Source organism: Coptis chinensis, chromosome 8, assembly GCF_015680905.1.
Source record: "Coptis chinensis isolate HL-2020 chromosome 8, ASM1568090v1, whole genome shotgun sequence".
NCBI classification, from domain to species: domain Eukaryota; kingdom Viridiplantae; phylum Streptophyta; class Magnoliopsida; order Ranunculales; family Ranunculaceae; genus Coptis; species Coptis chinensis.
In genome coordinates, this window is record NC_141463.1 from 58515791 (window position 1) to 58526549 (window position 10759).

Below are 10759 nucleotides of genomic sequence, written 5' to 3' on the forward strand. Positions count from 1 at the left end.
AGAAAAAACGCACGCGGTGTTGGCAAAACCGCGCCATAGAAGCCCACTTAGCAACCCAAGCCCATGCAGTGTTAGAAAAACCGCGTGGTTTTGCTAAAACCGCGTAAGAGATTTGATACAGCACAAAAGCTGGAACCAAATTTTGGTCGATTTGGTGTTTGGTTTGGTGTTTTTTTGGTGTTTTCATCAACATGTAACTCTCCTGAATTGTTGATATTTGGAAATTGTTGGAAATTTGGTGTTTGATGCTAGGAAAGTATCTCACCTAAAGATGCTCTAACTATATAAACACTTGGGACTGTTTTTGATGGGTAATTATTTTGCAATAAACAAATGAATTCAACTTCCACAAGGCAATAACGTCAATGGTGATACCACGTTCACTTCAGCATTAAGCTTGTCAAGAACCCATGCATATTCGAATGACCTTTTGTTCATCTCAGCCGCTTGTACTTGATGTAGTGTATGGTGTATTTGTACTTGATGTAGAAGTCCAACATATAACACAGACTGCAGATGAAATCCATCACACCAGTCACACTAATTGATATTTAGGAACTCAAAAGAGTATGCCGACTTGCCATAGTTGTCTGCCTTTATATTAGCAACTCAAGCAACAAACTATATATACATTATTGTGTAACTAGGTTATTCAGAGAATGCAACACAAGAACTCCAATAAAATACACAAACTGTACATTATTTTTAGCATGTTTAGTTAGTTTGGGTTATACATACACTAGAGACTCCACCTCGGGTACATATTTTAGTATAAAATTTGCATGAGATGATCAAACATCGAGGCAAGACTGCTAGCTTTGGAGTCATATCTATGTGCATAGGTATCTTGATTTTTTTTCAACTATCTTGATCTGTGTCAATCAGTTTGTGTTTTTAATAATGTTGCCCTTTATATCGCTTTTATTTAATGCTTTCTATATTTGCAGGTACTGGTATGGGGCTGCAACTGTTCTTGGAAGACGGCTTAGAGTTGATGACCTTTGTAATACTCCACTACACCATTTGGGCCAAATAGGAATGGATGGGGCCCGTTTCTATTAGGCCTATCTCAAAATTAGGCTAAAAGTCCAGCAGTTTTCTTCCCATTTTAGGGACGGGCCTAACAAAAACGAGCCCTAATTCGTTCCTATTTGAACCAAATGATGTAGTGCTCGGTAGATTGAAAAGGAAAAACTTCATGTCCAAATGTGCCATATAACAATGGACATGGTTGATTGTTATGGTGCCAAAGGCGGAGGAACCTATAGGATTCGATGACTACAGACCAATAAGTCTATGTTCAGTGGCTTATAAAATTTTCAGTAAAATTTTTATTACCAGGTTGAGTACATTGCTTCCTAATCTGGTGTCCAAAGAGCAAGATGCTTTTGTTAAAGGCTCAGAAATTAGTGATAACATTTCTCTCACTAAGGAATTGATACAAGAATTGCCAAGGAAAGTTCGAGGAAATAATATTGTTCTTAAGTTTGATATGGTGAAAGCTTAAGATAGAGTCAATTGGGGTCTGAGGTGTGCGGGTTCTAGAAAGGTTTGGTTTTGCCGAGAACTGTATCCAGTTATTTGCTAATTGTGTCGAAAGTCCTTGGTTTTCAGTGGTGCTTCAAGGAGTTTACAAAGGATTTTTCAAATCATCTAGAGGCCTTCTACAAGGCAATCCTCTATCTCCTCTGTTGTTTATTTTAAGTGAAGAGGTATTGAGTCGTGGTCTCAATGAATTTTTCAAGCCCGGAAAAATTGGGTGGTTCCAAACTAGAAGAGGTTGCACTGGTATCACTCACTTGCTCTATGCAGATGATCTTGTCATATTTTCAAGCGGTTCTAAGTCTTCAGTTGATGGTTTGATGCAGTTCATGGAGAAATATGAGAAATGCTCTAGTCAGTTGTTTAATAAAAACAAAAGTGGTTGTTTTGTTCATCATAAAGCCCCTGCTTCAAGGTTAGCTATTATAAATTCCGCTTCTGGACTCCCGATATGTAGCATGCCTTTTACATATCTTGGAGTGCCAATTTCATATGGTATGCTTAAGAGCTCTTACTTTGATAAACAGCATAAATTATTGACTCAAGGTGGTCGTCTAATTTTAATTAGACATGTAATGTTCCTGAAGCTATTTCATCTTTGGTAATTCCTGAAGCTGTTTTGCAAAGGTTAGAATGAATTTTTGTTGAATTTCTATGGGGAGAAAGTGGAGAAAAAAATAAACACAAATGGGTGGCATGGGATTCCTTAGTTGTTCCTACTAGTGAAGGGGGATTGGGTTTGAGATCCTTAGATGATGTTAAAAAGGCGTTCTTCATGAAGAAAGCATGGAATGTTCTCACCAAGAACTCCATATAGGCCAAGTACTTCAGAGAAAAATATTTTATAGGTAACTTTCCTTTGTCAAATCCAAGTTTTGCTTCTAAATTTTGGAACCATATATTATCTGTGATGGATCTTGTGGAGCAGCACTCTTCTTGGTGTGTTGGTAGAGATGAGGTAGATTTTTGGTTGGCAAAATGGGTTGGTTCAAGTACCATTAAGGAGATGGAGGATATTGATACAAACTAAACTATTCTTATCAGAGATGTTTGCATTGGAAGAAGGTGGCACTGGGATTTATTACATGTTCCTATTTCAGAAGGTTTGAAGAGACAAATAGAGTTATTGTATCTCGTGCTCTCTAATGAACATGATGTTAGATCTTGGTCTCTATGATGGATATTTCTCTACAAAAACAGCATGGAACATCATTCGGAAGTCATATGCCCAATTAGGCATTTTCAAGTTTATATGGATGACAACTTTTCCAACAAAGATTAGCGTGTTTGCTTGGAAACTTTGGAAAGAAGTGGTGCCAGTAGATGAAGTAATTCAGTCTATATATATTTCATTGGTTTCGAAGTGTCATTGTTGTTTAAATGCATGCTCTGAAAGGTTAGACCAATTATGTCTAACTAGTGATCTTGCTAGAGGAGTTTGGAATTTTTTTTGTTTCTGTGCTTGGTGTTAATCTTAAGGGGGTGGGTTGTTGATGTGAAAGATGTTATGTCCCAGTGGTATGGGCGCTGCAAAAAAAAAGTTATTTTTGTTGTTTCTTAAAGAAAATAGCACCTCCTCTTATTGTTTGGGAAATTTGGTTTGCTCGCAACAATAAGAAGTACTAGAATGTTCCTTTTTTGTTCGATTGTGATTAGGACAATATGTAACTGGTTGAGAAAACTCTCTATTTTTTCTGATCATGATTCACCTATTTCTTTTACTGAAAAAATTACTCTGCAAGCTCTTGGGGTGGAAGATAGATTGGTGATGATTAAGGCTAAGTCCAATGGTTTGGTGTGCCAACGCACCAAACCACAATAAAATAGTGCATAGAGTTAGCGAGTTGGTGTTTGGAGGCCCAATGGTTTCTATTGCACCCGCCAGTGCTATAGGCGTATAGAAAAGGAGAAAAAAAAGTCACAACTCCTAGCCGCCATTGGCATGGGTGTGTGGGAAAAAGTCAAAAAATATAAATCAGAATTCTAGCCACCACTCCTAAAGGCGTAGGCCAAATTAGTTTTTCTTTCTCTCCCCATTTTGGCCTTTCTCACATCTCTCTTTATTCGTCACCCAAAATAGTAGGATATAAAGGTAATTGTACAAACTAATTTCTTCAAAATAGCTTAAAATAGCTTTGGTATGGACACATTGTCCTAGCCGCTATTGTGAGTGGCGGGTGGAAATGTTGACCAAAAATTCTAGTCGTCACTATGTGAGGCGTGTATGTAGATTTCTTCTACCTGCTATTCGTACTGGTGTGCAGACCATACGCTATATCACTAAAATTGATTGTATATATAGGTAAATTAATGGTGATAGCATTGGCGGGTTATCGTTTTGACGCACCATTGGATCACAATTCCGTTATATTTGGTGGGATGGCGCACCATTGGACTTAGCCTAAGTGTTCTATTCTTGTTACTTGGAAAAAAGAACCGGTCTTCTCTCAACAATACAGGTAGGTGCGGGTAATAAGGGATCATAATGGTGTTTTTTGTGAAGCCTTTTTTTTTTTTTTTTGGACTTGGTTCTAATACAAAGGCCAAGCTTTTTGCTGTTTTGGAAGGCTTAAAGATTTGTTTGTAGAGGAACTTTAGAACGCTAATTGTAGAGGTGATTCCAAGATTATTTTGGGTTGGTTCTATGGAGGGAAGGGCCCCCCTTGGTTTCTAAGATGAACATGGTTACATGTTCTTCAAATGGCAGACTATTTAAATGCTTCATTTATTCATGTGTTCAGAGAGGGTAATTGTGTTGCAGATGCTTTAACTAAGCTTGCTACTAGTTCGGATTGTCACGAGATTTTTTCTAATCCTCATCGCCTCTACGGGAGGGGGGTAACAATCCTTACCCCATTACAAATAACAACGTGTTTGTAAACGCTATAAAATGAATAACAAACATTACACAATAATCAACTCATACTCTCAGTTTACCGATACTTGACTTGTCGAGCATATAACACTCTCTAGCATCCCTGGGTAGACGATGAGGATTAGAAAAAATCTCGTGACAATCCGAACTAGTAGCAAGCTTAGTTAAAGCATCTGCAACACAATTACCCTCTCTGAACACATGAATAAATGAAGCATTTAAATAGTCTGCTATTTGAAGAACCTGTAACCATGTTAGTCTTAGAAACCAAGGGGGCCCTTCCCTCAATAGAACCAACCCAAAATAATCTAGGAATCCACCTCTACAATTAGCGTTTTAAAGTTCCTCTGCAAACAAATCTTCAACAAGAAGTACGCCAAACCCCCCCTCCCCACTAGAGGCTTTGGATTAAAAAAAATGGACATGGTTGATACCCAACTTCACAGATATCTGCAATGAGTTTTTGTTTAAATGTCCTAATAGTGCATTAGTGGACATGATTTATGTTCGTCTTAGAAACCAAGGGGGCCCTTCCCTCAATAGAACCAACCCACAATAATCTAGGAATCCACCTCTACAATTAGCGTTCTAAAGTTCCTCTGCAAACAAATCTTCAACAAGAAGTACGCCAAACCCCCCTCCCCACTGGAGGCTTTGGATTAAAAAAAATGGACATGGTTGATACCCAACTTCACAGATATCTGCAATGAGTTTTTGTTTAAATGTCCTTATAGTGCATTAGTGGACATGATTTATGTTCGTCTTAGAAACCAAGGGGCCCTTCCCTCAATAGAACCCCTTCCCTCAATAGAACCAACCCACAATAGTCTAGGAATCCACCTCTACAATTAGCGTTCTAAAGTTCCTCTACAGACAAATCTTCAACAAGAAGTACGCCAAACCCCCCTCCCCACTGGAGGCTTTGGATAAAAAAAAATGGACATGGTTGATACCCAACTTCACAGATATTTGCAATGAGATTTTGTTTAAATGTCCTAATAGTGCATTAGAGGACATGATTTATGTTCATCTTAGAAACCAAGGGGGCCCTGCCCTCAATAGAACCAACCCAAAATAATCTAGGAATCCACCTCTACAATTAGCGTTCTAAAGTTCCTCTGTAAACAAATCTTCAACAAGAAGTACGCCAAACCCTCCTCCCCACTGGAGGCTTTGGATAAAAAAAAAATGGACATGGTTGATACCCAACTTCACAGATATCTGCAATGAGTTTTTGTTTAAATGTCCTAATAGTGCATTAGAGGACATGATGACTGATAGGTCATTGGAATTAGTTTATCTATGTAATCCTCAAGTGCTTTTAATAGAATATTTTGATTCTTACCACATCAAGAGTAAATATGTCATTTTTCAAGAAACGGATAGTAAATACGTCCAAGAGTAAATAAATAAAAAAAAGGGTTGCATGTAGGAATGTTCATGGAATTTGGTAGTTTACAAGAGCTTACTGAAGGTTTAGCATATATGAATGTTGGATTTTTTGAATGTTGTTGAATTATTTCATTTTTGCTTTCAGGTTCTTTATTGTTTGTAGTTGTAACAATTGGTTCCATTTTAGTCGTTCAACTTACATACGATAGGTTTCTGCATTTGTTCCTTTTCACATGGTTGATTTGATACGTTGAGTTTGAAATCCAAGATTTCGTTTGTATTTGTCAATAATAGGTTTCGTTTTATTTGTTTAAATATAAGCACCTCGTAACCAACCGGCACGGGTAATACCTAGTAATTTAATATAACAACACCCATTTGTAGGACGGGTTCAAAAGCTAGTTTATTATCTAACAGCTAGGGGTGTGCATGGGTAGGTTCGGGTCGGGTTTGGGGCTAAACCTACGACCGAACCGATCCTATCGGTTTATGCTTTTCTGGAACTGATACCCGAACCGAACCGAACCGATTGGGTTATAGTTTAACCGATATTAACCAACTCGAACCGGCCAGTTTTCACATATTTTTAAATTAAATCAATTAAATATATATATTTTTAATATATATTATATATGGCGGGTCTGATTTGGGACTAAACCGACGGTCGAACCAACCCTATCAGATTTCACAAATACTTAACCGAACCAAACCGAACTGACTGATAAGCATAACTGACCTAAAACTGATCGGTTCGGTTCGATCGGGTTTGTCTATTCGGCTGGTTTTATGCACATCCCTACTAACAACTGGATGGGGAATTCCCCACCCCATCTATTAATTAACTACGGTATACAACCCCCATTAGAAGGAGGTTTTTGGCGCTGGGTGTAAACTTTACACTTTATGCTGATAACCCTGGTGAAAAGGGGAGATGTGGTTTTGTGCTAAATGAAGTGTTCACAATTCTGAACGGAATGTCAAAATTCCCTGGATATTTTTAAAAAAAAAACGGAAAAAACATGGGGTTGAAATATTGATGATTTTGAAATTAGTCGAAATCAAAATATGACATGGGTCGAAATATTGTCAATTTCGGTTTTCCAGATTTTCTCCGAAATCCCAAACTATGGCTAAATGCCTACATGTAGCCCTCAGGACACTCTCATCTCGTATTTATCCACTTTAATGCTCGTATCTAGGGCTGTTAAAAAAAAATCGAGAAACCAAAAAGCCGAACCAAACTGGGTGAAATTAGCAGTTTTTAACTTCTTCGGTTCAGCTTTTGGTTCTCAAAAGATAAAACCAACTGGTTAGGTCTAGTTTTCAGTTTGGGGGTTCGGTTAACCGATATAAACCAAACCGAACCGGGTGCTATATATATATATATATATATAGGGAGGGATCCGTTTACCATGGTTTATACCACGCCCCTTTACAAGATGAGTTAAAAGCTAATATTTTTGTGGATATGATCTCCTAACTATGGATAGATTTTCCACAAAAATTCGGCTCATTTGGAAATCTCTAACCTATTTAAAAATTGTTGACAACTTTAAATTTTTTTTAACAGCCCATATTTTTCGATTTTGCAATTATCTTTTGACATTGTTTTTTTTTTTAAATTAAGCTAGGGTTAGGCAGACCCCCACCTGTATTGATTCAACTATTTCGTACATATATTTGTCCACTTACATCATCATTTACAATACATTGCAGTCTATGATCTAGTTGAGGGACAAATTGTACAACAAAATTAGATGCATCATGATGTGAAGCTAAATAGTCCGCTGCTCGGTTCACTTCTCTATAAACATGCGAGAAGGATATAAAAGTGAACTCCGATCGTTTCATATCTATAGCTTTAATCATGTCCATGTAGAACCAAGGAGGTTTCTCCAACTTGTTGATTGCATTCACAGCTCGCAGAGAGTCCGACTTGACCTCCACTTCCTTATAGCCTTCTGCTATACATCTTTGTAGGCATATGTTGATAGCTTTGATTTCCTGAAACAGCACAGACGCCAAGCCTCCACTTTGCCATCAACCCCGCTAACACGACCCTCTTTGTCTCTGATAACTCCGCCATGTCCTACTCCCTTACTGCTCACTGCTCCATCGGTATTGGCTTTCACTCGCCTGTCATTTGGAACCCTCCACACACATTCTACTTGCCTTTGCATCATTTATTTGGGGTCGATGTTAAGTCTCTGAAACAGATTCCTAACTCTTGTCGTATCCTTGACTACTGGTCTTAAAACTTGCAGGTAGTTCCTTGTGTCTCGCACCATCTTCTCATAAAGGTTTTGCGATGTCTTGGAAACATGCTGAAATCTTCGATCGTTCCTTTCCTTCCATAGATATGCCACTGCTGCACAGAAAAAAAAAAACCTTGTAGATCTCCCCCAGGTCTTCCATTTTGCATATGCGAAGGATAGACGACCACTCCCTATTTGTTGTGCGGTTATCAGTGCTGATGTCAAGCAGTCGCTTGACTCTAGCTAGGACTTCCTTGGAGTATACACATTCAAAGAACAAATGCCCTGAGAATTCTCGGCTATTGTTGCATAGGCAGCAAGCTGAAGTTTGGAGAATTTTCCTTTGCACGAGTCTGTCCTGAGTGGGAAGACTTTCAGAGAACAGCTGCCATGTAGAGAAAGAGTGTCTAGGCAACACCCACTTACCCCAAACCAACTTATGCCATCTCTTCTTTCCCTTCTCGGTGACAAATACCGCACGCACGCGACTGTGAGGGTGAATTGCCCACTTTCGAATCACGGTGTCCACACTATCCGGTCTTGTGCGAGATGTTTGTTGATGTCCACCTCTTGAATCACCGCCTTTAAGGTTTGAGACTGTATCTGATTGACTGCATCAGTCCATTCCCCATTAGAAATGATAACACTAACCTTAGCATCTAGCGGAAAATCCCATTCTGCCTTTGCTTCAGTGTCTTCGAGTAGCGGTGATCTTGAGCACCAAATGTCATATCTTTTGACATTGTTAAACATCATCAAATGAGCTAAACTTTTGTGGAGGTGATCTTCAAGGTTTGTTGGACATATCCACAAAATATTAGGTTCTAGTTCATCTTATGGGTGAAGTTGTGGGCCATAGTATGAAAACCATAGTATATTGATCCCTCCCTATATATATATATATATATATATATATATATATATATATATATATCCCCATTCCTAGACAGATGTCCATTTACGGACTTTAGTTAAAAACCGAAATTTCAAAATATAATCTCGCGAAGGTTTTCTCAAAACTCTCTCACTCGCTCCCTCTCTCCTATTCTCTTCAACTTCTTTTTTTTCAGAGACAGAGAGTTGACAGAAAGTAGAAAAGAATCCCAATAAAGATTTCAGTTTCAACACTAAAATCCCAGCAAAAGAATAATTACATTTTCTTAGTCACATACTCATATTCGTTTCAATCTCCTCAGATCTCCTTCATTTTTCGTTTAATGCTAGAAGATCTGCTATGACGAATTCACTCGTTCGAATCGATACTGTTGAAGGGATTTGGTTAAAAGAGCTTTAGCCACTTTGATTAGACCTTCATCACATCATCAAAGAAGAAGAGCAGCTTTTCAACCAGGTTTGTTTGTATTATTTCAACCAGCTTTTCAACCAGATTTAATCTTTATGATATAGAAGAAATAGGTTCGTTTGTATTATTTCTTCAAACCCTAAATCTTTTATGTTCTCCCAGTTTTCCCAAGCCGGAGATACATCTACCAAGTCCAAGCAATTGAAGATGAAGAGATGAACAAAAGAGGAGATCAAAGATGAAAGGACACTTTTCCAAGTAGAATCTGTGGCAGAAAAGATTATTTTTTTTATAAATAGACATACTTGCGTATTATCTAGTTGTTAGGCTTGTATCTACGATTCTTTTTTGAAGGAGTTAGATGCTTGATACTTTTATTTTTTACTTGACGTTGTTAGCTGCTTGCAGAGGCATCTTCCGCATATTGGATTGGGCTGACATAGTGAATGCACATATTATATCTGGACCTCGCATTGTGGATGGTCTAAAACTGAAGGTATAAATTTGAAAATTAATTGTATTGTGTTAAATCTGTGATAGTGCCATTTTATTTATGCAGCCTCTTGATATGCACATTGTATGTCTTGTTTATAACTTTTGGTACTATGTAGGGGTTGCCTCGTGGTAGGGGTTTGCTTCTGCTTGCAGAAATGAGCTATGCTGGTAACTTTGCACAGTTTCTTTCTGGCAGAAATGAGCTCTGTTGGTAACTTCGACATTGTACATTTATGGCGTATAATCTAAAGGGAAAAAACTAATGATGAGCGAAGCAAATGAGATTTGTGAAATCACTCCATGTCCAAATTTTCTTTGTCGATGTCGATGCCTAGTCAAATGACTTGCGGGTGTCGGTTCAATGTTCTCTTCAGGTTATCAAAGATAGAGGCAGTGACATCATAATTGTTGGTCGGGGGATCATAAAGGCCACTAACCCAGTTGAGACTGCTCGAGAGTACCGTCTTCAAGGATGGAATGCTTACAAAGCACGATGTGTGTAATATTCTGTTTGGGTCTTCACCTCCATGGCTGATTGGAGTGGTTGAGTAAAGTTTTATCCTTAAAATATATCAATAAGAAGAAAAGGTTTGATTTTGTCTTGTGCTATTTCATTTAAATATCACTCGAGAGAGCTAGATCTCTGATATGTAAACTACTTCTTTGTGAAGCCATATGGTATAAGATAGATATCTGCTGGTCTAGAAGACATCATTTTCCAATGAATTCTTATATGTTATTTTTCACTCTAAATTTTAGCTCAATGCTCTTATCATGGTCTTTGCAAGACATTAGCGAACTGCCACTTTATGACAAAGTCGCAGCTCAAAGAGGTCTCATTTCTCCAAGGGGTCTCAAGTCCTTCAGAAGTTCAGATTGAATGTTCTCCAAATTTGC

The 10759-nt window shown here is 38.1% G+C and overlaps 1 long non-coding RNA gene across 1 annotated transcript; it reads left to right on the forward strand.

The window, feature by feature from the left end:
- Positions 1-9181: 9181 nt before the first annotated feature.
- Positions 9182-10459, forward strand: LOC147482154 (uncharacterized). The gene is made up of 3 exons (XR_015205631.1): positions 9182-9415; positions 9530-9863; positions 9979-10459. It is a non-coding gene; the product is annotated as an uncharacterized LOC147482154 (long non-coding RNA).
- Positions 10460-10759: the final 300 nt, after the last annotated feature.